The sequence below is a fragment of the Oncorhynchus keta genome, unplaced genomic scaffold, assembly GCF_023373465.1.
Source record: "Oncorhynchus keta strain PuntledgeMale-10-30-2019 unplaced genomic scaffold, Oket_V2 Un_contig_16493_pilon_pilon, whole genome shotgun sequence".
Lineage (NCBI taxonomy): Eukaryota > Metazoa > Chordata > Actinopteri > Salmoniformes > Salmonidae > Oncorhynchus > Oncorhynchus keta.
In genome coordinates this window covers 37,501-55,000 of record NW_026279946.1, presented here as the reverse complement: position 1 = coordinate 55,000, position 17,500 = coordinate 37,501, and the positions used below count along the sequence as shown (strand labels likewise).

The 17,500-nt window shown below is 45.5% G+C and overlaps 1 long non-coding RNA gene across 18 annotated transcripts in view; it reads left to right on the top strand.

Annotated features, from left to right (window-relative positions):
* Positions 1-1,965: 1,965 nt before the first annotated feature.
* LOC127919389 (uncharacterized) overlaps positions 1,966-17,500 on the top strand; it is a 16,088-nt gene continuing 553 nt past the window's right edge. Inside the window, exons 1-5 of one of the 18 annotated variants that reach the window (XR_008102798.1) lie at positions 1,966-2,021; positions 14,524-14,548; positions 14,916-14,975; positions 15,821-15,880; positions 16,075-16,129. This is a non-coding gene — a long non-coding RNA (uncharacterized LOC127919389). Of the gene's footprint in view, positions 2,022-3,299; positions 3,356-5,653; positions 5,710-7,711; positions 7,768-11,598; positions 11,655-14,523; positions 14,549-14,743; positions 14,804-14,915; positions 14,976-15,820; positions 15,881-16,074; positions 16,130-16,305; positions 16,361-16,633; positions 16,689-17,268; positions 17,324-17,500 lie in introns of those variants that run through there. The other 17 variants (XR_008102789.1, XR_008102797.1, XR_008102788.1 and 14 more) reach the window with 17 other exon arrangements.

The window sequence follows — 17,500 nt, the reverse complement described above, 5'->3', positions numbered from 1 at the left end:
CCGTAAGGTGTTCCATAAGGTGTCCCATAAGGTGTTCCATAAGGTGTTCCATAAGGTGTTCCATAAGGTGTTCCATAAGGTGTTCCGTAGGGTGTTCCATAAGGTGTCCCATAAGGTGTTCCATAAGGTGTTCCATAAGGTGTTCCATAAGGTGTTCCCGTAGTGTGTTCCATAAGGTGTTCCATAAGGTGTTCCCGTAGGGTGTTCCATAAGGTGTTCCCGTAGGGTGTTCCATAGGGTGTTCCATAAGGTGTCCGTCCCGTAGGGTGTTCCCGTAAGGTGTTCCATAAGGTGTTCCATAGGGTGTTCCCATAGGGTGTTCCATAAGGTGTTCCATAAGGTGTCCCATAAGGTGTTCCATAAGGTGTTCCCTAAGGTGTCTCCATAAGGTGTTCCAGGGTGTTCCATAAGGTGTTCCCGTAGGTGTTCCATAAGGTGTTCCCGTAGGGTGTTCCATAAGGTGTTCCCGTAAGGTGTTCCATAAGGTGTTCCCGTAGGGTGTTCCATAAGGTGTTCCATAGGGTGTTCCATAAGGTGTCCCATAAGGTGTTCCATAAGGTGTTCCATAAGGTGTCCCATCCATAAGGTGTTCCATAAGGTGTTCCATAAGGTGTTCCATAAGGTGTTCCATAAGGTGTTCCATAAGGTGTTCCATAAGGTGTTCCATAAGGTGTTCCATAAGGTGTTCCATAAGGTGTTCCCGTAGGGTGTTCCATAAGGTGTTCCATAAGGTGTTCCATAAGGTGTCCCATAAGGTGTTCCATAAGGTGTTCCATAAGGTGTCCCATAAGGTGTTCCATAAGGTGTCCCGTAGGGTGTTCCATAAGGTGTTCCATAAGGTGTCCCGTAGGGTGTTCCATAAGGTGTTCCATAAGGTGTCCCATAAGGTGTTCCATAAGGTGTTCCATGTTCCATAAGGTGTTCCATAAGGTGTTCCCATAAGGTGTTCCATAAGGTGTTCCATAAGGTGTTCCATAAGGTGTTCCATAAGGTGTTCCATAAGGTGTTCCATAAGGTGTTCCATAAGGTGTTCCCGTAGGGTGTTCCATAAGGTGTTCCATAAGGTGTTCCATAAGGTGTTCCATAAGGTGTTCCATAAGGTGTTCCATAAGGTGTTCCCGTAGGGTGTTCCATAAGGTGTTCCCGTAGGGTGTTCCATAAGGTGTTCCATAAGGTGTTCCATAAGGTGTTCCATAAGGTGTTCCATAAGGTGTCCCATAAGGTGTTCCATAAGGTGTTCCCGTAGGGTGTTCCATAAGGTGTTCCATAAGGTGTTCCATAAGGTGTTCCCGTAGGGTGTTCCATAAGGTGTTCCATAAGGTGTTCCATAAGGTGTTCCATAAGGTGTTCCATAAGGTGTTCCCGTAGGGTGTTCCATAAGGTGTTCCCGTAGGGTGTTCCATAAGGTGTTCCATAAGGTGTTCCATAAGGTGTTCCATAAGGTGTTCCCGTAGGGTGTTCCATAAGGTGTTCCATAAGGTGTTCCATAAGGTGTTCCATAAGGTGTTCCATAAGGTGTTCCATAAGGTGTTCCATAAGGTGTTCCATAAGGTGTTCCATAAGGTGTTCCATAAGGTGTTCCCATAAGGTGTTCCATAAGGTGTTCCCATAAGGTGTTCCATAAGGTGTTCCCGTAGGGTGTTCCATAAGGTGTTCCCGTAGGGTGTTCCATAAGGTGTTCCATAAGGTGTTCCCGTAGGGTGTTCCATAAGGTGTTCCCGTAGGGTGTTCCATAAGGTGTTCCCGTAGGGTGTCCCATAAGGTGTTCCCATAGGGTGTTCCATAAGGTGTCCCATAAGGTGTTCCCATAAGGTGTTCCATAGGGTGTTCCATAAGGTGTCCCATAAGGTGTCCCATAAGGTGTTCCATAAGGTGTCCCATAAGGTGTTCCCATAAGGTGTTCCCGTAAGGTGTTCCATAAGGTGTTCCCATAAGGTGTTCCCGTAGGGTGTTCCATAAGGTGTTCCCATAAGGTGTTCCATAAGGTGTTCCATAAGGTGTCCCATAAGGTGTTCCATAAGGTGTTCCATAAGGTGTTCCATAAGGTGTTCCATAAGGTGTCCCATAAGGTGTTCCATAAGGTGTTCCATAAGGTGTTCCATAAGGTGTTCCATAAGGTGTTCCATAAGGTGTTCCCATAGGGTGTTCCATAAGGTGTTCCATAAGGTGTTCCATAAGGTGTTCCATAAGGTGTTCCATAAGGTGTTCCATAAGGTGTTCCATAAGGTGTTCCCATAAGGTGTTCCATAAGGTGTTCCCATAAGGTGTCCCATAAGGTGTCCCATAAGGTGTTCCATAAGGTGTTCCATAAGGTGTTCCATAAGGGTGTTCCATAAGGTGTTCCATAAGGTGTTCCATAAGGGTGTTCCATAAGGTGTTCCATAAGGTGTCCCATAAGGTGTTCCATAAGGTGTTCCATAAGGTGTTCCATAAGGTGTTCCATAAGGTGTTCCATAAGGTGTTCCATAAGGTGTTCCATAAGGTGTTCCATAAGGTGTTCCATAAGGTGTTCCATAAGGTGTTCCATAAGGTGTTCCCGTTCCCATAGGGTGTTCCATAAGGTGTTCCATAATAAGGTGTTCCATAAGGTGTTCCATAAGGTGTTCCATAAGGTGTTCCATAAGGTGTTCCATAAGGTGTTCCATAAGGTGTTCCCATAAGGTGTTCCCATAAGGTGTTCCATAAGGTGTTCCATAAGGTGTTCCATAAGGTGTTCCATAAGGTGTTCCATAAGGTGTTCCCATAAGGTGTTCCATAAGGTGTTCCCGTAGGGTGTTCCATAAGGTGTTCCATAAGGTGTTCCCATAAGGTGTTCCATAGGGTGTTCCATAAGGTGTTCCCATAGGGTGTTCCATAAGGTGTCCCATAAGGTGTTCCATAAGGTGTTCCATAAGGTGTTCCCATAAGGTGTCCCATAAGGTGTTCCATAAGGTGTTCCCGTAGGGTGTTCCATAAGGTGTTCCATAAGGTGTCCCATAAGGTGTTCCATAAGGTGTCCCATAAGGTGTTCCCATAAGGTGTTAGGGTGTTCCATAAGGTGTTCCATAAGGTGTTCCCGTAGGGTGTTCCATAAGGTGTTCCATAAGGTGTTCCCATAGGGTGTTCCATAAGGTGTTCCATAAGGTGTTAAGGTGTTCCATAAGGTGTTCCCGTAGGGTGTTCCATAAGGTGTTCCATGTTCCAAAGGTGTTCCCGTAAGGTGTTCCATAAGGTGGGTGTTCCATAAGGTGTTCCCGTAGGGTGTTCCATAAGGTGTGTTGTTCCATAAGGTGTTCCCGTAGGGTGTTCCATAAGGTGTTCCCATAAGGTGTTCCATAAGGTGTTCCATAAGGTGTCCCATAAGGTGTTCCATAAGGTGTTCCATAAGGTGTTCCATAATAAGGTGTTCCATAAGGTGTTCCATAAGGTGTTCCATAAGGTGTTCCATAAGGTGTTCCCATAGGGTGTTCCATAAGGTGTTCCATAAGGTGTTCCCATAAGGTGTCCCATAAGGTGTTCCATAAGGTGTTCCATAAGGTGTCCCATAGGGTGTTCCATAAGGTGTCCCATAAGGTGTTCCATAAGGTGTTCCATAAGGTGTGTGTCCATAAGGTGTTCCATAAGGTGTCCCATAAGGTGTTCCATAAGGTGTTCCCGTAGGGTGTTCCATAAGGTGTTCCATAAGGTGTTCCATAAGGTGTTCCATAAGGTGTTCCATAAGGTGTTCCATAAGGTGTTCCATAAGGTGTTCCATAAGGTGTTCCATAAGGTGTTCCATAAGGTGTTCCATAAGGTGTTCCATAAGGTGTTCCATAGGGTGTTCCATAAGGTGTTCCATAAGGTGTTCCATAAGGTGTTCCATAAGGTGTTCCGTAGGGTGTTCCATAAGGTGTTCCATAAGGTGTTCCATAAGGTGTTCCATAAGGTGTTCCATAAGGTGTTCCATAAGGTGTTCCATAAGGTGTTCCATAAGGTGTTCCCGTAGGGTGTTCCATAAGGTGTTCCATAAGGTGTTCCATAAGGTGTTCCATAAGGTGTTCCATAAGGTGTTCCCGTAAGGTGTTCCATAAGGTGTTCCCGTAGGGTGTTCCATAAGGTGTTCCATAAGGTGTTCCCATAGGGTGTTCCATAAGGTGTTCCATAAGGTGTTCCATAAGGTTCCATAAGTGTCCATAAGGTGTTCCATAAGGTGTTCCATAAGGTGTTCCATAAGGTGTTCCATAAGGTGTTCCATAAGGTGTTCCATGTTCCATAAGGTGTTCCCGTAGGGTGTTCCATAAGGTGTTCCATAAGGTGTTCCATAAGGTGTTCCCATAAGGTGTTCCATAAGGTGTTCCATAAGGTGTTCCATAAGGTGTTCCATCCCATAAGGTGTTCCATAAGGTGTTCCCATAGGGTGTTCCATAAGGTGTTCCATAAGGTGTTCCATAAGGTGTTCCATAGGGTGTTCCATAAGGTGTTCCATAAGGTGTTCCATAAGGTGTTCCCGTAGGGTGTTCCATAAGGTGTTCCATAAGGTGTTCCATAAGGTGTTCCATAAGGTGTTCCATAAGGTGTTCCATAAGGTGTTCCATAAGGTGTTCCATAAGGTGTTCCATAAGGTGTTCCATCCATAAGGTGTTCCATAAGGTGTTCCATAAGGTGTTCCCGTCCATAAGGTGTTCCATAAGGTGTTCCCCATAGGTGTTCCATAAGGTGTTCCATAAGGTGTCCCATAAGGTGTTCCCATAATAAGGTGTTCCATAAGGTGTTCCATAAGGTGTTCCATAAGGTGTTCCATAAGGTGTTCCATAAGGTGTTCCATAAGGTGTTCCATAAGGTGTTCCATAAGGTGTTCCATAGGGTGTTCCATAAGGTGTTCCCGTAAGGTGTGTCCATAAGGTGTTCCATAAGGTGTTCCATAAGGTGTTCCCGTAGGTGTTCCATAAGGTGTTCCATAAGGTGTTCCATAAGGTGTTCCATAAGGTGTTCCATAAGGTGTTCCATAAGGTGTTCCATAAGGTGTTCCATAAGGTGTTCCATAAGGTGTTCCCGTAGGGTGTTCCATAAGGTGTTCCATAAGGTGTTCCATAAGGTGTTCCATAAGGTGTTCCATAAGGTGTTCCATAAGGTGTTCCCGTAGGGTGTTCCATAAGGTGTTCCATAAGGTGTTCCATAAGGTGTTCCATAAGGTGTTCCCGTAGGGTGTTCCATAAGGTGTTCCCGTAAGGTGTTCCATAAGGTGTTCCATAGGGTGTTCCATAAGGTGTCCCATAAGGTGTTCCCGTAAGGTGTCCCGTGGGTGTCCATAAGGTGTCCCATAAGGTGTTCCCATAAGGTGTCCCGTAAGGTGTTCCATAAGGTGTTCCATAATAAGGTGTTCCATAAGGTGTCCCATAAGGTGTTCCCATAAGGTGTCCCGTAAGGGTGTTCCATAAGGTGTTCCCGTAGGGTGTTCCATAAGGTGTTCCCATAAGGTGTTCCATGTTCCATAAGGTGTTCCATAAGGTGTCCCATAAGGTGTTCCATAAGGTGTTCCCGTAGGGTGTTCCATAAGGTGTTCCATAAGGTGTTCCCGTAGGGTGTTCCATAAGGTGTTCCATAAGGTGTTCCATAAGGTGTTCCCATAAGGTGTTCCATAAGGTGTTCCATAAGGTGTTCCATAAGGTGTTCCATAAGGTGTTCCATAAGGTGTCCCATAAGGTGTTCCATAAGGTGTTCCATAAGGTGTCCCATAAGGTGTTCCATAAGGTGTTCCATAGGGTTCCATATAAGGTGTTCCATAAGGTGTCCCATAAGGTGTTCCATAAGGTGTTCCATAAGGTGTTCCATAGGGTGTTCCATAAGGTGTTCCATAAGGTGTTCCCGTAAGGTGTTCCATAAGGTGTTCCATAAGGTGTTCCATAAGGTGTGTGTCCATAAGGTGTTCCATAGGGTGTTCCATAAGGTGTCCCATAAGGTGTTCCATAAGGTGTTCCATAAGGTGTTCCATAGGGTGTTCCATAAGGTGTTCCATAAGGTGTCCCATAAGGTGTTCCATAAGGTGTTCCATAAGGTGTTCCATAAGGTGTTCCATAAGGTGTTCCATAAGGTGTTCCATAAGGTGTTCCATAAGGTGTTCCATAAGGTGTTCCATAAGGTGTTCCATAAGGTGTTCCATAAGGTGTTCCATAAGGTGTTCCATAGGTGTTCCATAAGGTGTGTTGTTCCATAAGGTGTTCCATAAGGTGTTCCATAAGGTGTGTTCCATAAGGTGTTCCATAAGGTGTTCCATAAGGTGTTCCATAAGGTGTTCCATAAGGTGTTCCATAAGGTGTTCCATAAGGTGTTCCATAAGGTGTTCCCGTAGGGTGTTCCATAAGGTGTTCCATAAGGTGTTCCATAAGGTGTTCCATAAGGTGTTCCATAAGGTGTTCCATAGGGTGTTCCATAAGGTGTTCCCGTAGGGTGTTCCATAAGGTGTTCCATAAGGTGTTCCATAAGGTGTTCCATAAGGTGTTCCATAGGGTGTTCCATAAGGTGTTCCATAAGGTGTTCCATAAGGTGTTCCCGTAGGGTGTTCCATAAGGTGTTCCATAAGGTGTCCCATAAGGTGTTCCCATAGGGTGTTCCATAAGGTGTTCCATAAGGTGTTCCCATAAGGTGTTCCCGTAGGGTGTTCCACAAGGTGTTCCATAAGGTGTTCCATAAGGTGTTCCCATAAGGTGTTCCATAAGGTGTTCCCATAGGGTGTTCCACAAGGTGTTCCATAAGGTGTTCCATAAGGTGTTCCATAAGGTGTTCCCATAGGGTGTTCCATAAGGTGTTCCATAAGGTGTTCCATAAGGTGTCCCATAAGGTGTTCCATAAGGTGTTCCCATAGGGTGTTCCCATAAGGTGTTCCCATAGGGTGTTCCCATAAGGTGTTCCATAAGGTGTTCCATAAGGTGTTCCATAAGGTGTTCCATAAGGTGTTCCATAAGGTGTTCCATAAGGTGTTCCATAAGGTGTTCCATAAGGTGTCCCATAAGGTGTTCCATAAGGTGTTCCATAAGGTGTTCCATAAGGTGTTCCATAAGGTGTTCCATAAGGTGTTCCATAAGGTGTTCCATCCATAAGGTGTTCCATAAGGTGTTCCCATAGGGTGTTCCATAAGGTGTTCCATAAGGTGTCCCATAAGGTGTCCATAAGGTGTCCCATAAGGTGTCCCATAAGGTGTTCCATAAGGTGTTCCCGTAGGTGTTCCATAAGGTGTTCCATAGGGTGTTCCATAAGGTGTTCCATAGGGTGTTCCATAAGGTGTTCCCATAGGGTGTTCCATAAGGTGTTCCCGTAAGGTGTCCCATAAGGTGTTCCATAAGGTGTTCCATAAGGTGTTCCATAAGGTGTTCCATAAGGTGTTCCATAAGGTGTTCCATAAGGTGTTCCCATAGGTGTTCCATAAGTTCCATAAGGTGTTCCATAAGGTGTTCCATAAGGTGTTCCATAAGGTGTTCCATAAGGTGTTCCATAAGGTGTTCCATAGGTGTTCCATAAGGTGTTCCATAAGGTGTTCCCATAAGGTGTTCCATAAGTGTTCCATAAGGTGTTCCCGTAGGGTGTTCCATAAGGTGTTCCCGTAGGGTGTTCCATAAGGTGTTCCCGTAGGGTGTTCCATAAGGTGTTCCATAAGGTGTTCCATAAGGTGTTCCATAAGGTGTCCCATAAGGTGTTCCATAAGGTGTTCCATAAGGTGTTCCATAAGGTGTTCCCGTAGGGTGTTCCATAAGGTGTTCCCATAAGGTGTTCCATAAGGTGTTCCATAAGGTGTCCCATAAGGTGTTCCATAAGGTGTTCCATAAGGTGTTCCATAAGGTGTTCCCGTAGGGTGTTCCATAAGGTGTTCCATAAGGTGTTCCATAAGGTGTTCCATAAGGTGTCCATAAGGTGTTCCATAAGGTGTTCCATAAGGTGTTCCATAAGGTGTTCCCGTAGGTGTTCCATAAGGTGTTCCATAAGGTGTCCCATAAGGTGTTCCATAAGGTGTTCCATAAGGTGTTCCATAAGGTGTTCCATAAGGTGTTCCATAAGGTGTTCCCGTAGGGTGTTCCATAAGGTGTTCCATAAGGTGTTCCATAAGGTGTTCCATAAGGTGTTCCATAAGGTGTCCCATAAGGTGTTCCATAAGGTGTTCCATAAGGTGTTCCATAAGGTGTTCCATAAGGTGTTCCCGTAGGGTGTTCCATAAGGTGTTCCATAAGGTGTTCCATAAGGTGTTCCCATAAGGTGTTCCATAAGGTGTTCCATAAGGTGTTCCATAAGGTGTCCCATAAGGTGTTCCATAAGGTGTTCCATAAGGTGTTCCCGTAGGGTGTTCCATAAGGTGTTCCATAAGGTGTTCCATAAGGTGTTCCCATAGGGTGTTCCATAAGGTGTTCCATAAGGTGTTCCATAAGGTGTTCCCGTAGGGTGTTCCATAAGGTGTCCCATAAGGGTGTTCCATAAGGTGTTCCATAAGGTGTTCCATAAGGTGTTCCATAAGGTGTTCCATAAGGTGTTCCATAAGGTGTTCCATAAGGTGTTCCATAAGGTGTTCCATAAGGTGTTCCCATAGGGTGTTCCATAAGGTGTTCCATAAGGTGTTCCATAAGGTGTTCCCGTAGGGTGTTCCATAAGGTGTTCCATAAGGTGTCCCATAAGGTGTTCCATAGGGTGTTCCATAAGGTGTCCCATAAGGTGTCCCATAAGGTGTTCCATAAGGTGTTCCCATAAGGTGTTCCATAAGGTGTTCCATAAGGTGTTCCCATAAGGTGTTCCCCATAAGGTGTTCCATAAGGTGTCCCATAAGGTGTTCCATAAGGTGTTCCATAAGGTGTTCCCGTAGGGTGTTCCATAAGGTGTCCCATAAGGTGTTCCATAAGGTGTTCCATAAGGTGTTCCATAAGGTGTTCCATAAGGTGTTCCATAAGGTGTTCCATAAGGTGTTCCATAAGGTGTTCCATAAGGTGTCCCATAAGGTGTTCCATAAGGTGTTCCATAAGGTGTTCCATAAGGTGTTCCATAAGGTGTTCCATAAGGTGTTCCATAAGGTGTTCCATAAGGTGTTCCATAAGGTGTCCCATAAGGTGTTCCATAAGGTGTTCCATAAGGTGTCCCGTAGGGTGTTCCATAAGGTGTTCCATAAGGTGTTCCATAAGGTGTTCCATAAGGTGTTCCATAGGGTGTTCCATAAGGTGTTCCATAAGGTGTTCCATAAGGTGTTCCATAAGGTGTTCCATAAGGTGTTCCATAAGGTGTTCCCGTAGGGTGTTCGATAAGGTGTTCCATAAGGTGTTCCATAAGGTGTTCCATAAGGTGTTCCATAAGGTGTTCCATAAGGTGTTCCATAAGGTGTTCCATAGGTGTTCCCGTAGGGTGTTCCATAAGGTGTTCCATAAGGTGTTCCATAAGGTGTTCCATAAGGGGTGTTCCATAAGGTGTTCCATAAGGTGTTCCATAAGGTGTTCCATAAGGTGGTGTTCCATAAGGTGTTCCATAAGGTGTTCCCGTAGGGTGTCCCATAAGGTGTTCCCATAGGGTGTTCCATAAGGTGTCCCATAAGGTGTTCCATAAGGTGTTCCCGTAGGGTGTTCCATAAGGTGTTCCCATAAGGTGTTCCATAAGGTGTTCCATAAGGTGTTCCCATAGGTGTTCCATAAGGTGTTCCCGTAGGGTGTTCCATAAGGTGTTCCATAAGGTGTTCCATAAGGTGTTCCCGTAGGGTGTTCCATAAGGTGTCCCATAAGGTGTTCCATAAGGTGTTCCATAAGGTGTTCCCATAAGGTGTTCCATAAGGTGTTCCATAAGGTGTTCCATAAGGTGTCCCATAAGGTGTTCCCGTAGGGTGTTCCATAAGGTGTCCCATAAGGTGTTCCATAAGGTGTTCCATAGGGTGTTCCATAAGGTGTTCCATAAGGTGTCCCATAAGGTGTTCCATAAGGTGTTCCATAAGGTGTTCCATAAGGTGTTCCATAAGGTGTTCCATAAGGTGTCCCATAAGGTGTTCCATAAGGTGTTCCCGTAGGGTGTTCCATAAGGTGTTCCATAAGGTGTTCCATAAGGTGTTCCATAAGGTGTTCCATAAGGTGTTCCATAAGGTGTCCCGTAGGGTGTTCCATAAGGTGTCCCATAAGGTGTTCCATAAGGTGTTCCATAAGGTGTTCCATAAGGTGTTCCATAAGGTGTCCCATAAGGTGTTCCATAAGGTGTTCCCATAGGGTGTTCCATAAGGTGTTCCATAAGGTGTTCCATAGGGTGTTCCATAAGGTGTTCCATAAGGTGTTCCATAAGGTGTTCCATAAGGTGTTCCATAAGGTGTTCCATAGGGTGTTCCATAAGGTGTTCCATAAGGTGTTCCATAAGGTGTTCCATAGGGTGTTCCATAAGGTGTTCCATAAGGTGTTCCATAAGGTGTTCCATAAGGTGTTCCATAGGGTGTTCCATAAGGTGTTCCCATAGGGTGTTCCATAAGGTGTTCCATAAGGTGTTCCATAAGGTGTTCCATAAGGTGTTCCATAAGGTGTTCCATAAGGTGTTCCATAAGGTGTTCCATAAGGTGTTCCATAAGGTGTTCGTAGGGTGTTCCATAAGGTGTTCCATAAGGTGTTCCATAAGGTGTTCCATAAGGTGTTCCATAAGGTGTTCCATAAGGTGTTCCATAAGGTGTTCCCATAGGGTGTTCCATAAGGTGTCCCGTAGGGTGTTCCATAAGGGTGTTCCATAAGGTGTTCCCGTAGGGTGTTCCATAAGGTGTTCCATAAGGTGTTCCATAAGGTGTTCCATAAGGTGTTCCCCATAAGGTGTTCCATAAGGTGTTCCATAAGGTGTTCCATAAGGTGTAAGGTGTCCCATAAGGTGTTCCCCATAAGGTGTTCCCGTAGGGTGTTCCATAGGTGTTCCATAGGGTGTTCCATAAGGTGTTCCCGTAGGGTGTTCCATAAGGTGTTCCATAAGGTGTCCCATAAGGTGTTCCATAAGGTGTTCCCATAAGGTGTTCCATAAGGTGTTCCATAAGGTGTTCCATAAGGTGTTCCATAAGGTGTTCCATAAGGTGTCCCCATAAGGTGTTCCATAAGTCCCATAAGGTGTTCCATAAGGTGTTCCATAAGGTGTTCCATAAGGTGTTCCCATAGGGTGTTCCATAAGGTGTTCCATAAGGTGTTCCATAAGGTGTTCCATAAGGTGTTCCATAAGGTGTCCCATGTTCCATAAGGTGTTCCATAAGGTGTTCCATAAGGTGTTCCCATAGGGTGTTCCATAAGGTGTTCCCATAAGGTGTTCCATAAGGTGTCCCATAAGGTGTTCCATAAGGTGTCCCATAGGGTGTTCCATAAGGTGTCCCATAAGGTGTTCCATAAGGTGTTCCCATAAGGTGTTCCATAAGGTGTTCCCGTAGGGTGTTCCATAAGGTGTTCCCATAGGGTGTTCCATAAGGTGTTCCCGTAGGGTGTTCCATAAGGTGTTCCATAAGGTGTCCCATAAGGTGTTCCATAAGGTGTTCCATAAGGTGTTCCATAAGGTGTTCCATAAGGTGTTCCATAAGGTGTTCCATAAGGTGTTCCATAAGGTGTTCCATAAGGTGTTCCATAAGGTGTTCCATAAGGTGTTCCATAAGGTGTTCCATAAGGTGTTCCCGTAGGGTGTCCCATAAGGTGTTCCATAAGGTGTTCCATAAGGTGTCCCATAAGGTGTTCCATAAGGTGTTCCATAAGGTGTTCCCGTAGGGTGTTCCATAAGGTGTTCCATAAGGTGTCCCATAAGGTGTTCCCGTGTTCCATAAGGTGTTCCCATAAGGTGTTCCCATAAGGTGTTCCATAAGGTGTTCCATAAGGTGTTCCATAAGGTGTCCCATAAGGTGTTCCATAAGGTGTTCCATAAGGTGTTCCATAAGGTGTTCCCGTAGTGTTCCATAAGGTGTTCCCGTATGTTCCAAAGGTGTTCCATAAGGTGTCCCATAAGGTGTTCCATAAGGTGTTCCATAAGGTGTTCCATAAGGTGTTCCCTAGGGTGTTCCATAAGGTGTTCCATAAGGTGTCCCATAAGGTGTTCCATAAGGTGTTCCATAAGGTGTTCCATAAGGTGTTCCATAAGGTGTTCCATAAGGTGTTCCATAAGGTGTTCCCGTAGGGTGTTCCATAAGGTGTTCCATAAGGTGTCCCATAAGGTGTTCCATAAGGTGTTCCATAAGGTGTTCCATAAGGTGTTCCATAAGGTGTTCCATAAGGTGTTCCATAAGGTGTTCCCGTAGGGTGTTCCATAAGGTGTTCCATAAGGTGTTCCATAAGGTGTTCCATAAGGTGTTCCATAAGGTGTTCCATAAGGTGTTCCATAAGGTGTTCCATAAGGTGTTCCCCGTAGGGTGTTCCATAAGGTGTTCCATAAGGTGTTCCATAAGGTGTCCCATAAGGTGTTCCATAAGGTGTTCCATAAGGTGTTCCATAAGGTGTTCCATAAGGTGTTCCATAAGGTGTTCCATAATAAGGTGTTCCATAAGGTGTTCCATAAGGTGTTCCATAAGGTGTTCCATAAGGTGTTCCCGTAGGGTGTTCCATAAGGTGTCCCGTAGGGTGTTCCATAAGGTGTTCCATAAGGTGTTCCCGTTGTTCCATAAGGTGTTCCATAAGGTGTTCCATAAGGTGTTCCATAAGGTGTTCCATAAGGTGTTCCATAAGGTGTTCCATAAGGTGTTCCCAAGGTGTTCCATAAGGTGTTCCCGTAGGGTGTTCCATAAGGTGTCCCATAAGGTGTTCCCATAAGGTGTTCCATAAGGTGTTCCCCGTAGGGTGTTCCATAAGGTGTTCCATAAGGTGTCCCATAAGGTGTTCCCATAAGGTGTCCCATAAGGTGTTCCCATAAGGTGTTCCCGTAGGGTGTCCCATAAGGTGTTCCCGTAGGGTGTTCCATAAGGTGTCCCATAAGGTGTTCCCGTAGGGTGTTCCATGAGGTGTTCCCGTAGGGTGTTCCATAAGGTGTCCCGTAGGGTGTTCCATAAGGTGTTCCATAAGGTGTCCCGTAGGGTGTCCCATAAGGTGTTCCCATAAGGTGTTCCATAAGGTGTTCCCATAGGGTGTTCCATAAGGTGTTCCCATAGGGTGTTCCATAAGGTGTTCCCACTGTTCCATAAGGTGTTCCCATAAGGTGTTCCATAAGGTGTTCCATAAGGTGTTCCATAAGGTGTTCCATAAGGTGTTCCATAAGGTGTTCCCGTAGGGTGTTCCATAAGGTGTTCCATAAGGTGTTCCATAAGGTGTCCCATAAGGTGTTCCATAAGGTGTTCCATAAGGTGTTCCATAAGGTGTTCCATAAGGTGTTCCATAAGGTGTTCCATAAGGTGTTCCCGTAGGTGTTCCATAAGGTGTCCCGTAGGTGTTCCATAAGGTGTTCCATAAGGTGTTCCATAGGGTGTTCCATAAGGTGTTCCATAAGGTGTTCCATAAGGTGTTCCATAAGGTGTTCCATAAGGTGTTCCATAAGGTGTTCCATAAGGTGTTCCATAAGGTGTTCCATAAGGTGTTCCATAAGGTGTTCCATAAGGTGTTCCATAAGGTGTTCCCGTTGTTCCATAAGGTGTTCCATAAGGTGTTCCATAAGGTGTTCCATAAGGTGTTCCATAAGGTGTCCCGTAGGGTGTTCCATAAGGTGTTCCATAAGTGTCCCGTAGGGTGTTCCATAAGGTGTTCCATAAGGTGTTCCATAAGGTGTTCCATAAGGTGTCCCATAAGGTGTTCCATAAGGTGTCCCATAAGGTGTTCCATAAGGTGTTCCCGTAAGGTGTTCCATAAGGTGTAAGGTCCCGTAGGTGTTCCATAAGGTGTCCTGTAGGGTGTTCCATAAGGTGTTCCATAAGGTGTTCCATAAGGTGTCCCATAAGGTGTTCCATAAGGTGTTCCATAAGGTGTTCCATAAGGTGTTCCATAAGGTGTTCCCGTAAGGTGTTCCATAAGGTGTTCCCGTAGGGTGTTCCATAAGGTGTCCCATAGGGTGTTCCATAAGGTGTTCCATAAGGTGTTCCATAAGGTGTTCCCATAAGGTGTTCCCATAAGGTGTTCCATAAGGTGTTCCATAAGGTGTTCCATAAGGTGTTCCATAAGGTGTTCCATAAGGTGTCCCATAAGGTGTTCCATAAGGTGTTCCCATAAGGTGTTCCATAAGGTGTTCCATAAGGTGTTCCATAAGGTGTCCCCATAAGGTGTTCCATAAGGTGTTCCATAAGGTGGTGTTCCATAAGGTGTTCCCATAAGGTGTTCCATAAGGTGTTCCATAAGGTGTCCCGTAGGGTGTTCCATAAGGTGTTCCATAAGGTGTTCCATAAGGTGTTCCATAAGGTGTTCCATAAGGTGTCCCGTAGGGTGTTCCATAAGGTGTTCCATAAGGTGTTCCATAAGGTGTTCCATAAGGTGTTCCCGTAGGGTGTTCCATAAGGTGTTCCATAAGGTGGGTGTTCCATAAGGTGTTCCATAAGGTGTTCCATAAGGTGTTCCCTAGGTGTTCCATAAGGTGTTCCATAAGGTGTTCCATAAGGTGTTCCATAAGGTGTTCCATAAGGTGTTCCCAAGGGTGTTCCATAAGGTGTCCCGTAGGGTGTTCCCATAAGGTGTTCCCATAGGGTGTTCCATAAGGTGTTCCATAAGGTGTTCCCGTAGGGTGTTCCATAAGGTGTTCCATAAGGTGTTCCATAAGGTGTTCCATAAGGTGTTCCATAAGGTGTTCCATAAGGTGTCCCATAAGGTGTTCCATAAGGTGTTCCCGTAGGGTGTTCCATAAGGTGTTCCATAAGGTGTTCCATAAGGTGTTCCATAAGGTGTTCCATAAGGTGTCCCATAAGGTGTTCCATAAGGTGTCCCATAAGGTGTTCCATAAGGTGTTCCCGTAGGGTGTTCCATAAGGTGTTCCCGTAGGGTGTTCCATAAGGTGTTCCCGTAGGGTGTTCCATAAGGTGTTCCCGTAGGGTGTTCCATAAGGTGTTCCATAAGGTGTTCCATAAGGTGTCCCATAAGGTGTTCCATAAGGTGTCCCATAAGGTGTTCCCATAGGGTGTCCCATAAGGTGTTCCCATAAGGTGTTCCCGTAGGGTGTTCCATAAGGTGTTCCATAAGGTGTTCCATAAGGTGTTCCATAAGGTGTTCCCATAAGGTGTTCCATAAGGTGTTCCATAAGGTGTTCCATAAGGTGTTCCATAAGGTGTTCCATAAGGTGTTCCATAAGGTGTTCCCATAGGGTGTTCCATAAGGTGTTCCCATAGGGTGTTCCATAAGGTGTTCCCGTAGGGTGTTCCATAAGGTGTTCCCGTAGGGTGTCCCATAAGGTGTTCCATAAGGTGTTCCATAAGGTGTTCCATAAGGTGTTCCATAAGGTGTTCCATAAGGTGTTCCCATAAGGTGTTCCCATAGGGTGTTCCATAAGGTGTTCCCATAGGGTGTTCCATAAGGTGTTCTGTTCCATAAGGTGTTCCATGTCCCATAAGGTGTTCCATAAGGTGTCCCATAAGGTGTTCCATAAGGTGTTCCATAAGGTGTTCCATAAGGTGTTCCATAAGGTGTTCCATAAGGTGTTCCATAAGGTGTTCCCATAAGGTGTTCCCGTAGGGTGTTCCATAAGGTGTTCCATAAGGTGTTCCATAAGGTGTTCCATAAGGTGTCCCATAAGGTGTTCCATAAGGTGTTCCATAAGGTGTTCCCATAAGGTGTCCCATAAGGTGTTCCCATAAGGTGTTCCATAAGGTGTCCCATAAGGTGTTCCATAAGGTGTCCCATAAGGTGTTCCATAAGGTGTCCCATAAGGTGTTCCATAAGGTGTCCCATAAGGTGTTCCCATAAGGTGTTCCATAAGGTGTTCCATAAGGTGTTCCCGTAGGGTGTCCCATAAGGTGTCCCATAAGGTGTTCCATAAGGTGTCCCATAAGGTGTCCCATAAGGTGTTCCATAAGGTGTTCCATAAGGTGTTCCATAAGGTGTTCCATAAGGTGTTCCATAAGGTGTTCCATAAGGTGTTCCATAAGGTGTTCCCATAGGGTGTCCCATAAGGTGTTCCCATAAGGTGTTCCATAAGGTGTCCCATAAGGTGTTCCATAAGGTGTCCCATAAGGTGTTCCATAAGGTGTCCCATAAGGTGTTCCATAAGGTGTCCCATAAGGTGTTCCATAAGGTGTCCCATAAGGTGTTCCATAAGGTGTTCCCGTAGGGTGTCCCATAAGGTGTCCCATAAGGTGTTCCATAAGGTGTCCCATAAGGTGTTCCATAAGGTGTCCCATAAGGTGTTCCCATAAGGTGTTCCATAAGGTGTTCCATAAGGTGTTCCCGTAAGGTGTTCCATAAGGTGTCCCATAAGGTGTCCCATAAGGTGTCCCATAAGGTGTCCCATAAGGTGTTCCATAAGGTGTCCCATAAGGTGTTCCATAAGGTGTTCCATAAGGTGTTCCATAAGGTGTTCCATAAGGTGTTCCATAAGGTGTCCCATAAGGTGTCCCATAAGGTGTCCCATAAGGTGTCCCATAAGGTGTTCCATAAGGTGTTCCCATAAGGTGTTCCATAAGGTGTCCCATAAGGTGTTCCATAAGGTGTTCCCATAAGGTGTTCCATAAGGTGTCCCATAAGGTGTTCCCATAGGGTGTCCCATAAGGTGTTCCCATAAGGTGTTCCATAAGGTGTCCCATAAGGTGTTCCATAAGGTGTTCCATAAGGTGTCCCATAAGGTGTTCCATAAGGTGTCCCATAAGGTGTTCCATAAGGTGTTCCATAAGGTGTCCCATAAGGTGTTCCCGTAGGGTGTTCCATAAGGTGTCCCATAAGGTGTTCCCATAGGGTGTTCCATAAGGTGTTCCATAAGGTGTTCCATAAGGTGTTCCATAAGGTGTTCCATAAGGTGTTCCCATAAGGTGTTCCATAAGGTGTTCCCATAAGGTGTTCCATAAGGTGTTCCATAAGGTGTTCCATAAGGTGTCCCATAAGGTGTTCCATAAGGTGTTCCATAAGGTGTTCCATAAGGTGTCCCATAAGGTGTTCCCATAGGGTGTTCCATAGGGTGTTCCATAAGGTGTTCCATAAGGTGTTCCATAAGGTGTTCCATAAGGTGTTCCATAAGGTGTTCCATAAGGTGTTCCATAAGGTGTCCCATAAGGTGTTCCCGTAGGGTGTTCCATAAGGTGTCCCATAAGGTGTTCCCATAGGGTGTTCCATAAGGTGTTCCATAAGGTGTTCCATAAGGTGTTCCCATAAGGTGTTCCATAAGGTGTTCCCATAAGGTGTTCCCATAAGGTGTTCCATAAGGTGTTCCATAAGGTGTTCCCATAAGGTGTTCCATAAGGTGTTCCATAAGGTGTCCCATAAGGTGTTCCATAAGGTGTCCCATAAGGTGTTCCATAAGGTGTTCCATAAGGTGTCCCATAAGGTGTTCCCGTAGGGTGTTCCATAAGGTGTCCCATAAGGTGTTCCCGTAGGGTGTTCCATAAGGTGTTCCATAAGGTGTTCCATAAGGTGTTCCATAAGGTGTTCCCATAAGGTGTTCCATAAGGTGTTCCCATAGGGTGTTCCATAGGGTGTTCCATAAG